Source organism: Ptychodera flava, chromosome 17 (assembly GCF_041260155.1).
Source record: "Ptychodera flava strain L36383 chromosome 17, AS_Pfla_20210202, whole genome shotgun sequence".
Classification (NCBI taxonomy): domain Eukaryota; kingdom Metazoa; phylum Hemichordata; class Enteropneusta; family Ptychoderidae; genus Ptychodera; species Ptychodera flava.
This window is the reverse complement of record NC_091944.1, coordinates 30,869,956-30,885,820: the sequence shown is the minus strand read 5'-3', so window position 1 is coordinate 30,885,820 and position 15,865 is coordinate 30,869,956. Positions and strand designations below refer to the sequence as shown.

Genomic DNA, 15,865 nt, shown 5'->3' with positions numbered 1-15,865 from the left:
ATACCTAATACCTTGGACAGGTAGTTTGTAAAGTGCTTGTCCATGTTGACAGATTGGTCACCGTCTATAATCAGTATGAAAGTGTCGTTCTGAAACCGTTTATACCGGTATTAGTTTCAGAATATTTTCTTGCACATCAACCAATCCAAATATATTTTGAAAGAGAGTATTTTAGAAATAATATTAGTGTTAACTGAATAAAAGATCATATCAAATACTGTCTTTAAGGACAGATACTTTCTGGTCTGTACAGGTGAGTTTATTGTGACTTGTGCAATGGACAGCTAAGCTCAGCTGTTATAGACAAATATGATTTATTTTTACTTCAGTTTTTGGATTTTTGACGAGTACATTGTGATTTAATTATTGTGATCATTACTGTGGCCATATTTTAATTTTTGATTTTTGAAAAATGTCAGATTTCTATAATGTTTATGGCTATTTCCTTGTGTTATCTGTTAATATTATACACATGCAGGTATAAAACCAAGGATAGTACTGATAACACTGAAATTTGATGGTGTATGGATGAATTGTTTTCTCATCTATTTAATCAGTACTAAGGAACACTTGTATGTGAAAACTGTATCCTGTTCAGCCCAATTTCCATGACACTTGGTTTGGACCAAACCATGCTGTTGAATGGTTTCAAACCAAGGCATATTGCAAACATAAACTATTATGTCTGGCTTAACCACACAAAATTGTTTCCTGTCGACACTTACCATTAGCTGTATACCGGTAGTAACAGGAAAATAGGAAATGTATTTGAATCACCGGTACGTATTATGCCGTCACTATGTAACGAGGTGAACCGGACTAAAAACACTCACCATGCATCAATAAAATACAATTCAATCAGAGACTGCATTGTTGCTCTCTTTTTATTGCTGATGTATTGATTAATAAAGTTAAAGACAGTTGTGGAAGAAAACTAGGGCAGTTGGCTCTCGATTATGGTATTCTGTGGGTATGTGTCTCTGAATCTTGAGTCAAGGTTTTCTAGTATTTATTGATTTTAATACCCAAGATAATAGTGAATTCTGTCTGGGTGCTGAACAGTTTGACTGCAGCTGAGTTTTCGTATACCTGTAGCTCCTCTTTGATGATTGAGACAATTTAACTTGAAGTCTACAAAGCTTTACCGGTAAATCGGGATCAAAAATTGGGCCGAGAATTTCCAAGGTACTGAGCTGAGATAGAGATGAGAAAACAAAACAATTCAACACCATTGAGAAATCTCCAAGGAAACATCTATAAATAGAATCACAGATGTAGGTTTCAAGGTGCTTTTGCTTACTTCAATTCAAATCTCAAAAGGTGTTTTTTACACTGGGTGGTTGAATATACCTTCACATTGCACTCCAAGGATTTTGTTGTATTCTAATGATCGTTTTTAACACTTGCGTCGGCATTAACATACTTACTTCTTTCTGTTACAATTTCACAGATGATCATCGGTTGTTAGTGTTGTCTATCTACAACAGCGACATTTGCCTGTCTTTCTAGTCCCAGATAGATGGTTTCCATGGTGAAACCTTACTTAACAGATTCATTTTGTCTGCAAGGTAAAAGGTATGTATCTAAATCTGTGTGTGTGATTTCTCACCAAACAGAATTTATCACCCTGAATGAGATTTCATTCAGTCAAATATAATTTAGCTTTATCATATATATTGTATTCTTGAATGCAATTAAACTGGTACATAAGGCACAGGGTTCATCGATTTCTGACTATTTTAAAAGTTATTTTTTTTTTTGGAAAAGTGCATTTCTTTGATCATTTGTAGAGCTATTTTTAAATGTGTATCGTTATTCTAAATGTGTAAGAAATCTTCTGTCTTGAAAATTGAATCTGATATGCATAGAGGGATACCTTCAGCACACTTCAAATTCGTGACTGATTAAATATGCTAAGGCACCGAAGTTGTGTAATGTTATTTACCAGGGGATGTCTGGCATCATAAGTAGGTAAACTGTTTAAATAACAGGTATTTTCTGTTTATGCACTACTTTTTTTCTTTATCAAAGTTTGTACAATGCCTTGATTTCCTGAGAAGATGACCTGAATTGCCTAACACTCATGTACAGGTAATAAATAGTGGCGACCTGATTTAATTCAACTCTTTCATACTGTACTGTATGTAGGTCTACTCAACCTTTTGAAAACTAAGGGAATTGTACCAGAGTCTGATGGTAAAAAGGTTAAAGGAGGGAGTGACAAGACTCTCTACAAAGGGCCCTATAGTCTATCTATAACAATGGAAGGGCACGTTATTTGTGTCAAAACTTGATGGTGAATCTTACATATCCATGAAATATTTGCATATAACAGTTGTTGGACTATTGTTGATTTTGACATTGGGCAGCAGTTTATTTAATATTTTTCCTCTATGTATCGGAATAGACTTCGGTAAATTTTGAATCCTGTTATATATACGTTTATTTCCTGTTATTTGTGTTGCTCAGTAACAATTAGCATCCTTCATAGCACTTTGAAATATTGTCTCAAAGAAGAGATAAAGTTAGACCCTATTCCGGGTATCTGGCAACTGAGAGTGGCCATTGCAGATTCCAGTTTTCTTGTGTTTGGTAGGTTATACATCGAAAAATGTCTCACTGAATAATCATTTTTCAGCAGAATATGTGGGTAGTGTTGCCCAATACAGGCATTAAGAATAAATCATATTTAAGATGATTTACCGGTACTGGTAGTTTCATCATGGGTATGACTATAACTCATACATCTTGTGTATCATGATTTTTTTACCCATTTCTGTACTGGCCTGTGCTGATATGTTTACAGATACCAGCTCTTAGACACTTTTTCAAAAATAAGACTTTATATGGCAGCAATTTTTCTCGCCTGTAATGTTGGCTGGCTTTCTTCTGAGCAGTGCTGTGTTCAGTCTTCAGGGCAGTCATATACTGTATCAAGAGAATAATAGTAAACGGCATATTCCCAACAATTTGATTAGCTTGGAGTCCCTTAAGGTATTGAGATGATAAATTGTGCCAGTTTGATTCAGGACCAGCAGTATGGGCATATCGGAGAAGCAGATTTAATATTGATTATATGTCTGTAGTAAAGCTACTGAAGGTAATAGATTTTTATTAGGGCCTCTCACTGAAGGAATGCCAATTAAGGTACATACTGTACCAGTACATCAGTAATTCATGCTTCAGCCAAGCCACGTACGTTTGCGTATGCCAGGTATAATGTTTGTACTGATGTACTACCTGTTAACCTTTTGAGCACCAAAGTCTATTTTTGTCCCCTTTATAAAATAAACCCCAGTCAATTTTTCTCAGATTTTTGCCAAAATTTTCAGAAAAAACCATAGCAAATGAAATGTGATGTCCATTTGGTCCAAAATTATCAAAAGATTATTGAAAAATTCATAAAAATTGGTAAAATTTTGCACTAAAATTTTGGCGGGAGAAAATTACAGCACTCAAAGGGTTAAGCCTCAAATTCAGAGTTAGATCATTTACACATTCACAAAGCGAGCACCGGTTTCCAAGTTTTCATTTTCCATAGGATTTTCAGGAAGGATTCCATTTGACAGTACTACTCAAAGGCATTTATAATAAGTTTTATGAGCACAGGTCTACTGCCAAATGTTTTTTTGTCAAATGCTCTGGAATTTATCTTTAGAATTTTTTGCAGCTTTCATCACTATGGTTTTGCCCAAACTTACTGTTATCAGTGGTGTTTGTTAATTGTTTACAGGAAATTGGGGATTATCAGGTTAAGGATTTTGAGAAATTCAGATATATTAATTGTCTCAGCTCTGTTGTCCACCGGAGGTGCATGTTTGTACACATATTATAATTGTACTGGTAGGTAGGCACTGTACATTGTAATACCAGTACCATACATCCATTTTCAAGCCCACACATGATGTTGTGTACATAAATTATGAAGAAGGTAAGACTCAAAAAAATTGATTTGTTTCTGGTCACTGCCTGCATCATTTCAAAGTGTAGGCGTCAACTCTCTTTTTTCCTGTTTTTCATATGCCCTCATGGAAAAAAGAGGAAAATGTATCAAATTCCACCAAAAATAAAAAAATTGAAAAAAAAAATCATGTCACTGCATCATTTGTGCCACATGTCAATGACCAGAAACAAACCTGTCATTTTTTTGGGCCTAATTGCATAGTTACTGGCAGTGTGTTTCAGCATGCCCATCACGGAAAATGGCTAAAATTGTAAAATAGGCATTTTACTATTTTTAGAATATTGTAATCCAATTGAAGTAATGCAGTTAACCAGTATACTGGTATGTTGTTATTTTAATTCAAATTATTCCTTATTATTAGTGGGTGATATTATGCGTCATTTTAAATGTAGCTAATTAATGTAATACAGACTAATATGTCTAGACTGCAACGATCATGCCCAGACATGATACACATTAAAAGACTCAGTTCTTTGGTACGTAATGGTTTAGGGCGTATGCTTTTAAATTATTTAATTTTATTTCAGTAATTGCTCCCACCGTAGAGCAATGTAAACCCCGGTAGTACACACCCTTCACTCTAAAACACATATTGCGTGGCTATTTGTATGTAATACAACATATCAGTACTGCATTAAATTTTTCACCTCCAAATACCGTATGCTGTAGGTCTCCTATGCATACTTATGACTGAAAATGTATATAAGAAGTCAGACCCTGTGACTCCACTCAAATTCTACAAGCTGTTAGTAATTGATTCAGAATTGCCTTGCCTCGGCATATTTAGTAAGTTGGGCTCGAAACTGAAGATTTTTATTTGTCATCTTTATACTAATGTATTGATCTTTAAAAAAAAAAGCAATTTTTTAATTGCTTTATTGAATACAAAGCAATATTAATAATGCCAAAATCATAATGCTCACTCCTCACCATTCTTTCACCTTTCACCCCTGACCCAGAATATCATGGTGCATCAATACACTTTTATCCAAGCATATGTTTACCCTGTGACCTTTGACACTATCCAAAGCATACGGTGTAAACATACTTGTGATTGACATGTCTGATCACCGACCTGCAGCAGTAGACTGATGAAAAAGATCTTCATTTCCTGTGAAGGAAACAATTTGCAACTTTTGATCTGTGACGAGGTTGATGAAATCACTTTGTGTTCCATAATGGCAATACTCCGGACATATCAGATTTTTCCAAAAATACCTGGTACGATGTACCGTATTCCACCGCAATTGTTGGCAACCTGACGCTATGCACTGATAGGTCAGCTGTGCAGTATTTCAATAAAGTACATCGTGTCTATCATCTTAGCTCATCTGATGTGGAGAGGTTAATTCACAGATGAGCTGTCAGGTACACAGAATATTGCTTTGGTTGTCATACTTTATAGTGTTGTCACATCCAACAGAAGGCTTAATATGCTGGCCATTAGGCTTCCAAAACCATCTTTAGCAACTGGAGTGATCATCTCACTGTAATTGCTTTGTCTTCTCACTTTTGCATTGCTGATACAACTTCAAAGGTTAATTTCCATTCTGATGGACTAAGTCAGGCCTATATTTTGTGTAAGTTATGGCGATCGCACTAATATTTATTTGAAGCTTCGCTTGAACTAATTGACACATACAGTCCTATTCTTAGCATTTTTTGTTTGCATTGCCGATTTCTCACCGGCCTGCAAAGTTGACATTTTCCGTAGCCAAGCGTGACTTATATTTGCAGACAGTGCCATGGGCCTAGACCTGGATGTCATTGAAGCCTGCTGATGGCAGACAGTGGGCCTATAGACCTTTATGTCATTGAAAGACTGCTGATGGAGCTAATAATGAAGGACAAGTGAACTGAATGAGCAATGATTTAAATGAGGAGTGAAAAATACATAGTACTAGTGAAAGCAAAGTAACGATTCTCATGAAGTTATATACCTTTCTGCCAAAAATGATTAAAAATAAAGATTCCTGTCACTCACATGCCGTCATTATATACAACCTGTGTACAAACGACATTGGTGTCTTGACTGTCACGCAGGTGCATTGTCAGTATTTTTGTTGCCCTGGTGGATGCATGCATGCGCATTCTTACAGTAGAACTTTGATCTTGGTCATCTGAATTCCCTGACTGAATTTGTATGAAGGTCAGGGGTCATATGTACTGATCCAGTGGTGTCCATGGTGACACTGTTTTGGGTCAGGAGGCTCATGCACCACTGCAACATAACAAAGCCAATCTCTGTAAAATATTTGTGTTTGCAGAGGAATGAAAGAGGCTTGATTTCCAAAACAATATAGATAGATTATACCTAGTCAGGTATCTGAGCAAAATACTTAATAAGAACATACAGTTTGCAACAGTAGGACTAATTACAGTGTTGGAATGGTTGAAATCATATTTACCCTCTGAGAACACATTTCTCATCTTATGTTGCCAATCTATAAATGCACCCCTTAATTTTAAAGAAAATATGTGGTTATCAGTAATGTTTCTAAATGTTTTAATATTTGACAACATGGATTTTGCCTAACTTTCGTGAACAACTCTGTAACCTACTGGTGGACAGAATAATCTGTCTACTTGAATTGTTAATTTAATTAATTAATTAATTAGTTAACTGATAAGTTATAAGTTAATTGATATTAAATCTAATTAAATTTAATTAATTATTGTTAATGTGCAAACTTGAAGGTACACTGTATAGTCTTTTTGTCTGGTAAGCCAGCTGATATTTTTGTCTGATTTATATTAATTTGTTTTGTAAATTTGTTATCAGAGAAAGAAATTATGCTCATGGATTTTTTAGAAGAAGATTTTGTACAAAAGTTGTTGGATTATCCCCATCCGTTACCAATTTATGTCATAAAAGCTAATCTAAGCAAGAATATGGGTCCCGGATGCATTTGTTAGAAATTACTTCTGATTGGCTAAAATGACTTTTAATAATTAAATTGTGTTATTACAAAAAACACACTAGACCACCCACTCCACCGTGATTTTCTATCATTCAGCCTGCATGCAATGGATGCTGGGATGAGAACTGTACCAGCAGCTTGAATTCACCTCGTGCTGGTAGCACTACAATTATGTCTATTAGTTTGTAAATGTCAATGAGGGTATGAGAATTCTGAAGTATGCCAACAAGTTGTCACCCTTAGCTGCTGCTCTGTGTGATGTACTAGCTATCATTCTATATTCATCCAGTAAATTGCCATCGCGTGTCTGGTGATGTATGTCAGATCTTTGCATACCAGTACTCCACGGTTACTAAAAATTCCTGCACACATGCAGCTCATATTTTGCCGTCTTTCATCGTAGGCGTGATTAACACTCATCGTACGAAGTGAGATGAATATGAAATGACAATTTATGTATTACCAGTGTCTTTGATAAGAATGGCCACGGGGTGCTTTAGGTTTGATGTAATTATAGAATAATATACATGTACTTATAGTACATTGAGTATTCTTCATTGAATCAAGTCATTATCATCAAATTTGCATATTGAAGCTCTATATGCATTGATGAAGACAACTGTAGTCCACTTCAATCACTTGAAGTGTTAAGATATCTTTCATATGTAGATCTACATGAACCTGGAGCTGCATGCAGTGATTCATTATGTGCTTATTGAACTTTCACCATGTCAACACCTCACAGATCATGTCTACATTCTACTCCATCCAATGAGTATCTCATTCTGTGCAGTGTGATTACACCTACAATAGACCAATTTAGGCTATATATACGAGGTAACTATACATGCATTGCCAGTATTCCACACTTATGCTTTGTCAACCTGTTATTTCTGTACCTGAGTTGCATGAACATTATGTTGGATCTCATGCACATGGAAGGGTAGTTTTGAAGCTGTTATAACGATAAAATGGTATCATGATTCCAGTAAGTGTTCATGATCAGATGGTGTGAGAAAGGATACAAATTTGTAAATTTGGACACAATTTCCTGAATCTCTTTTGATAATAAATACAGCCATGTGGCTTAATTAATAATGTGTGGACATCAAAAGTATAAATTAACCCTTTGCACCCTGACCCCCTGGTACTCTATGACGTCATCGGACATTTCTGTCCGAGCCGGGTTCAAAGGGTTAACCACACTGATGATTCAATTTTTCATCTATTACATTGCATTTCTGTAGCCTTTTTGTAATGCACTGGTAAGTTGAAAAAGTTATGGCAGTTACTGTTACAAGACAAACTGTCCGTTGATGTTACAAGTAAATTAAGACTGGTCCAAATTTCATGCTGTTCAGCATATACCGGTACTGTATGTGATTAAATATAAGTACATACGGTCAACATTTTTGGTGCCTGCAGGGGCATTATGACATTTTATATTCATCTCTGAGTTAGTTAAACCTTGGAGTGCCATACTCCAGGTACGTGACAATACTTTTATAGATAGATAGATACATCTCATACAAGCCATATTGCAAAGTTGAGACCTTGCTAAAAGGCAGTCTTAATAGCTATAGGTCATTGACTCAGACCTTGCTTCTGCTATCAGTAAATTGATGCAGTGCACCACAGAACCTGAAGTAATAATTTCTCCAATATCACAAAAGTTGCATTCTTTTATCCACAGGGGACTTTGTAGCAAAGCGTGTGTGATAACACCAATACAATTGCACCTGCAATGTGAACTATACACCATAGATCGTCGGTCATTTTTTTATAGACATGACTCCTTTAGAATAATCCATGTCTTGATGATCCATGGAATCATGGATTAATCCCTAGGATAATATTTATCTTATGAGATTCTTTGTCAAAACATTTAAAAAAAATGGTGATTAACAGCTATTTGCTAAAACAAAGTCTTAATTGTTTCAGAGGATTTGTAAAGGTTTTGGTACATTACATATTCATGATTTTAGATCAGGCTGATTTTCAGATATATGGTATTCTCTTTGATGATTTCATGAACATGGTTTCACCCATACACTAGTATCTATAGGTACAATTCAGGTTCTTGTGAAGGGTCCTCTACAAGCTATTACTGTTTCAACAACTTTTTTATGTGGATTATCACTATAGTTTCACTGACTCTGCTGTGCTTTAAAGGGCCAGCAGACACATTTTTTTAGCTCCCATAGCCATATGTATATATGGCAATGGAAGCTATTCTTATAGGCTAGGGAATGTCTGTATGTATGTATGTCTGTATGTCTGTGTGTCTGTATGTCTGTATGTCTGTATGTCTGTATGTCTGTCCGTCAACATCAAAAACTCCAAAACCGCTGTACATGTCATCTTGATATTTGGTGTGTACATGGATGATGGACTGTAGATGAGATTTTGTTCAAATGAAGTTGTCATTGCCAAAAATATGCAAATTAAGTGAAAAATGTAAAAACAGTCAAAATTGAAAAAAACTCAATAACCACTGAGCAGATTACATGAAAAATTAGCATGTAAGTACTTTGGGCTGACATGAAATGATTGTGCACATCTTGGGTCAGTATCTTGGACTTACTATTTTTCATGAATTTTTTTGTAATTTTCTCCCATTTTTGGTCAAAAAATCTCCTGCTCTGAAACCACAAGTCCGATTGATTTGAAACTTGGTATGGAAGTGCATAGGAGTGACCTTTCCCAAATTTGGGCAAATCGTGGTGAAATTTGCATATTTTTAGTTTACACGTCCAAAGACTCCCATGTATAAGGCAGATCTCCATAGACTCCCATGTATAAGGCCACGAAAATAAAAATTGTTTCTCATCGGATTCATATTGCAAAAAGGATGCAGTGACACAATTTTTAGTCCCCACGGATGAAGTCCAGTGAGCTTATACAGGGTTCGAAATTAATTTTTTTGTTTGGTGGTCAAGTTTGACCACCAGATTCAAATTTTGGTGGTCAATTGCAAAATTTGGTGGTCAAAAAAATTAGTAATATCAGAGTGTAATTCTTGTGGAGGTTGGGGTCCATGGGGGTGAATAGTGGGCTGTACATGCTGTTTTGGAATCATTTCACCATGCTGCTACACATGTTAAGTTGGTTTACATGTATGTGGATGCCCAGTAAATCCACTGGAAAATTTTCAGTCATTTACAGATCAACTTGACCTACTGCATGAGTGACTGACTGACTGGTTATATGCAAAGGACTTGAGTTACAGATTATTTTAAGTTTTGACAGAATTACTGTGTAATAAAGAAATGACAATTACTGCTTGTATAACATGACAATTATTGCATTTTTTTGGACTATTATGAAGTTTTGTATGTGTCACTTTAATGACTATAGACGAAATTTGCTAGGAGATGTTATTCAACGTTTGCAGATTTTATCACAATAATCATAGCAGTAAACAGTAAAACAAAGAGAGACATTGTCTATTTAAAGGAACACTCAGTTGAGTAGTGGAGTGGGGTTGAAGGACTGACATTGAACCACAGTGGAGGGACTGTGATTGAACAGACAAGACGTGTGTGTACTAGATAATTGCTAAAATATCTATCTCTGAGGACAATATATTGTTTCTAGATACTCCTAGCAATAAACTGTGAGAGGCATGTAAGATTTACAGCTCTGCAGTGCACTATTGTGACCTCCAACAGTGTTTCATCTAGGATGCTACACCAGGGGGGGGGGGGAGACTGGTCCCCCTCTGCAGGAATTTTTGAGGGGGATTTTAAAATTTTGGGGGGGATTTAACTAAAACTATAACCACGGCTTTACAGGTAACTTTTAATGTTGCAATGATGTCACTTGTGATACACATACTACAAACCATAAATCACTTGCTTACACAATCCAAGCTGCTGGCTGCAAACACCATCCTATATAAGATGTTTTCAAAAGTCAACAAATTTGAGTATCTCTGTTGTGAATGTATGTAGAGCTTAGAAGAGTGGCGGATGGCTCATTAATATTCGTAAGCATTAATATTCCTGGAAAACGTAGCGTAATTTGTATGCTACAATATTCTGTATGTTTGTTAACAGCTAGCCATTTCCACTGTACATGAACCTTCAAGGGATTTTTTTCATTTTTAACTGAACTGTGTGTACTTACACAAAGCAAGAAAAATCTTTAGTAGTACATATAAAGGAATGCTTTCCTATCTTCTGAAAAAATAATATATGTTTGTTTGTCACGTTTTTACTGTGCTTGTATCATCCCTAACCACAGTAGAGTTTGGATCAAGATTGCCCTATACAAACCTGTTAGCTGTATTTTTCTAGTGACCTAGCTGGTCTTGTAGTCTTGTGCGCTCAGTAAAGTTTAAATGAACAACTTAGGAGGTCTCTGTCTGCCATGTTTTGAATGTGGAGTTTCTCGATGTCAGATTCGCTCCAATTGCTTTTTGTCAGTCATTTTACAGTGGGAAAATAACAAACAGAAATGTTGGTTGTCATCAACAATTAACTTTAGGGTTTATTTGCCCGAAAAATCAATGTTTGTTCACTGAATTCAAAAACCAAGCCCATTGACACTACAGCTTGCTTGTGACTCTCATTGCATGCAATCCTGTCACGTCACAGTGCCAATGCATTCACTGAACTGAAAACATTTCTGTGACAGTAGAGTCAAATTTCCGAGTCAATTTTTGCTACCAGAATTATTTTCATCGTGTTACGGACATTCATAGTATGCACAAAACTTCAGTTTGTCTCCTGTTCTCGATCGTACAGAGATAATGAGACAAGGGCAATGAACTTTTGTGAACGTAACTCTCAATAGGCTGACATGCTTTCATATGCAAAATCAGCTACGGAAAGTACAAAAAGTATCAAAATCGAACTAAAATTAGTTCCTTTCATGTAAATGTTCTTGCTACACTATTATGCCTGTTGCCAAAGTATTAACAGGTGCCGATAATGGGTCAAAAGCATCGAAGTGTGACACCCATGATATTTGGATATGCCATTCCAGCCAGCTCAGTGCAGTCGTGATGGGTCGCCCCTTCTACGTACACTTGGCGGCGCGCAGCACACAATACCAAAATGGGGGAATCGCGCAATCGCGCAGCCTAGATGAAACACTGCTCCAAAAACTTGGTGGTCAAGATTGACCACCAAAATAGAATCTGGTGGTCCAAATTAGATAATTGGTGGTCTTTTGACGCATGACCACCGGGTATTTCGAACCCTGTTATAGATTGGGTCATGTCCGTCTGTTCGTCCATCCGTGAGTCCATCCGTTCACGCAGATATCTTGGATATTTTGACAAAATGTCATGTGACCTTGATGACCTTTGATCTCAAATATACATATTTGTCCATAACTCAGTAACCACAAGTGCTACCACCCTTCATATATGGTATGATGGGACAGCTTGTGACGCCACATATTGTACCTCATAATTATGCACATATATCTAATTTTGAGCGAGCCAATAGAGCTAGAGGTCTGATTTTTGGTATATAGGGATAAGGGACTGGTCAGTTTCTTCGGCCTGGGGGGGGCCGGTGGATTCATGGGGGGGTCACCCTGTTTTTGACTTTGGTGATAGGGGGGGTCACCATGTTTTTGAAATGCCCAATAGGGGGGGTCAGTGTGTTTTTGAATTTCGACACAGGCTCATCATTGCCTAAAATGCATCGTGTCAGCCACAAATTACATCCAGTTGCATTTTTCGGCGCGCCCTTCGGGCGCGTAACATTAATAATCAGACATATTTTTCAGCACGCCCGAACTTTAACATATCAGGCATACATATATCAGAGATATATGTATGTCAATATTTTTCAGCGTGCTCTTCAGCGCATTACTTTAATATATCAGACATATTTCAGCACACCCTTCCTGTGCATTACTTTAATATACAAGACATATATATCAGAGATATCAGGATGTTTCATATTTTTCTCCGCGCCCTTCGGGTGCCATACTTTAATAAATCAGAGATATATGCCAGAGATATCTTGATGTTTGCTAAGTGAAAGTGTACTATTATGAAATTTGCATTTCATATGAAAAGCATGACAAATTCCTGATACTTTTCTGTTCTCCTATGAGAATTCAGTATGAGAAAGCAACATGCACAAATATCAATGTTACAAGAAAAGGTCATCTCAGACTCTGCACACATCAGATTTGGCTAAAATGCCTCTCTATTGTTCCTCAGGAGATTTAATTGGATGGCTGGCAAGTCTTAACACCCATCAAAATTTTTGATTTACTGCTTTTTCCTGTTTGATATTAATGATTGACATCCATTTCTGTACTACAGTTCAGGACATCTGGTTAAGCATAGAAAGTGTGAAATACATTCACAGCTCATTCAAAATGTACTGTATTCAAACTTTAAGATTGACACTTTGCAATTCCATCTTACAACTGACATGCCAACAATTTCATTAAAACACAGAATGACTTAAAATATAAATGTATGTAAAATATAACATATATATATATATATATATATATATATATATATATATATATATATATATATATATATATATTACAGTATTATATTATAACATATTACAGTTGTCGCGTGCGGGGGGGGGGGGGGGGGTCACCCTGTTTTCGAAATTTGGAATAGGGGGGGTCACCCTGTTTTCAAAATTTGGAATAGGGGGGGTCAGCCACTTTTTGACGTTGGCAAAAAATAATCCACCGGCCCCCCCCAGGCCGAAGAAACTGACCAGTCCTAACTTAGCAAAACAATTTTTGACAAAATGTCACGTGACCTTGATGACCTTTGATCTCAAATATACATATTTGTCCATTACTCAGTAACTACAAGTGCTACAGCCTTCATGTATGGTATGATGGGACACCTTATGACGCCACATATTGTACCTCATTAATTATGCGCATATCTAATTTTGAGCGAGCCAATAGAGCTAGAGGTCTGATTTTTAGCTCCCATTTGCCATACATATATGGCAATTGGGAGGTTATATGGTTGAAAAAAGTCTGTATGTGAGATGTCTGTCTGTATGTATGTATGTATGTATGTATGTATGTATGGATGTCTGTCCGTCCAACGCAAAAACTCCGAAAGTGCTGCACGTATAAAGCTGATTTTTGGTGTAGTGATGCCATATGTGGTCTAGATGTGCCGTTGTTAAAATGAACTTGTTAGTCTCATGGATATGCAAATGAGGTAGAAAAAAGGGCGAAAATGGTCAAAAATCAATAACTCAGGAACTACTCTTCTGATCATTGTCATATTTGGTTTTTAGGTACCTTGGGCCCCACTCATTCAAACATATAGATTTGGTGTCAATATTGGCTGCTTTCTATTTTTAATGAATTTTTTTCTCTATTTTTTTGCCATTTCAGTAAAAAATTGTTTCCTCTGAAACCAATGGTCTGTTTGCTTTAAAATTTGGTTTACAGGTTTCTTGTGATGACCCAAAATAAGATTCATCGAAATTATGGCAAAATTTGCATATTTGTATTTTTGGGCAATTTTTGCCATTTTTGGTCAAAAAAATCTTCTTTGAAACTGTGTATGCCATTACTTTCTAATTGGGTGTGCAGGTTCCTAGGAGTGACCTGAAGATGACTCGGTGAACTAAGGCGAAATTTGCAAATTTGTGGTACTTTTTGCCATGCTTTCAAATTTGGTACACAGGTGAAATGTAGTAGGTCATTCATTTAAAGTCAAGTACTGCCTGTGTGAATGAGCAGATTATGATTGTGCTGTTCCAGGCTGGCCGATTTTCCCATTTTTGGTCAAAAAATCTTATTTTCTGAAAGCGCTCATCCCATTGCCTTGAAAACTTGTATGTATTATCCCAGGGTTTGCCTTTGTCAGATTCGTTCAAATTGTGGTGAAATTTTCATATTTGTATTTTTGGGGTAATTTTTCCCATTTTTTGTCAAAAAATCATTTTCTCCCAAAGTATTTGTTGGATTGCTTTAAAACATGGTAGTCTTGATCCTAGGGTTGTTTTCTGTCAGATATGTAAAAGTCATTATGAGATGGAGCATTTCATATTGCTGGGGTATAAGATTAATTTGGACTTACAATGGAATTTTCTTAGTAATCAACCTGTAAGAATGCAATGTCATGTGTGTACTAGTATTTAGCATTTCTGTAAAATGGGAGCACAGTGTCATTGACACTATTTTTGGTATATAGGGATAACTTAGCCAAACAATTTTTTTGACAAAATGTCACGTGACCTCGGTGACCTTTGACCTCAAATATACATATTTGTCCATAACTCAGTAACCACAAGTGCTACAGCCTTCATGTATGGTATGATGGGACACCTTATGACGCCACATATTGTACCTCATTAATTATGTGCATATCTAATTTTGAGCGAGCCAATAGAGCTAGAGGTCTGATTTTTGGTATATAGGGATAACTTAGCAAAACAATTTTTTTGACAAAATGTCACGTGACCTCTGTGACCTTTGACCTCAAATATACATATTTGTCAATAACTCAGTAACAACAAGTGCTACAGCCTTCATGTATGGTATGATGGGACACCTTATGACGCCACATATTGTACCTCATTAATTATGCACATATCTAATTTTGAGCGAGCCAATAGAGCTAGAGGTCTGATTTTTGGTATATAGGGATAACTTAGCAAAACAATTTTTTGACAAAATGTCACGTGACCTCGGTGACCTTTGACCTCAAATATACATATTTTTCTATAACTCGGTAACCACAAGTGCTACACCCTTCATGTTTGGTATGATTGGACACCTTATGACGCCACATACTGTACCTCAATAATTATGCGCATATCTCATTCTGAGCGAGCCAATAGAGCTGGATGTCTGATTTTTGGTATATAGGGATAACTATAGGAGAGAAATTTTTGACCAAATGTCATGTGACCTCGATGACCTTTTCCCTAAAATATATGTTTATGTCAATAAATAAGTAACCACAAGTGCTATGTCCTTTGTATTTAGTAGGATGGGAGACCTTATGACAACA

At 36.3% G+C, this 15,865-nt stretch overlaps 1 protein-coding gene across 9 annotated transcripts in view; it reads left to right on the top strand.

Moving 5' to 3' along the window:
• Positions 1-15,865, top strand: part of LOC139116045 (cAMP-dependent protein kinase inhibitor beta-like) — a 126,546-nt gene that overhangs the window by 31,976 nt on the left and 78,705 nt on the right. For 8 of the 9 annotated variants that reach the window (XR_011548224.1, XR_011548223.1, XR_011548225.1 and 5 more), the window contains exon 2: positions 1,451-1,575. The gene's annotated coding sequence lies outside the window, so the exon portion shown is untranslated. Of the gene's footprint in view, positions 1-1,450; positions 1,576-2,070; positions 2,092-15,865 lie in introns of those variants that run through there. The other variant, XM_070678550.1, reaches the window with a different exon arrangement.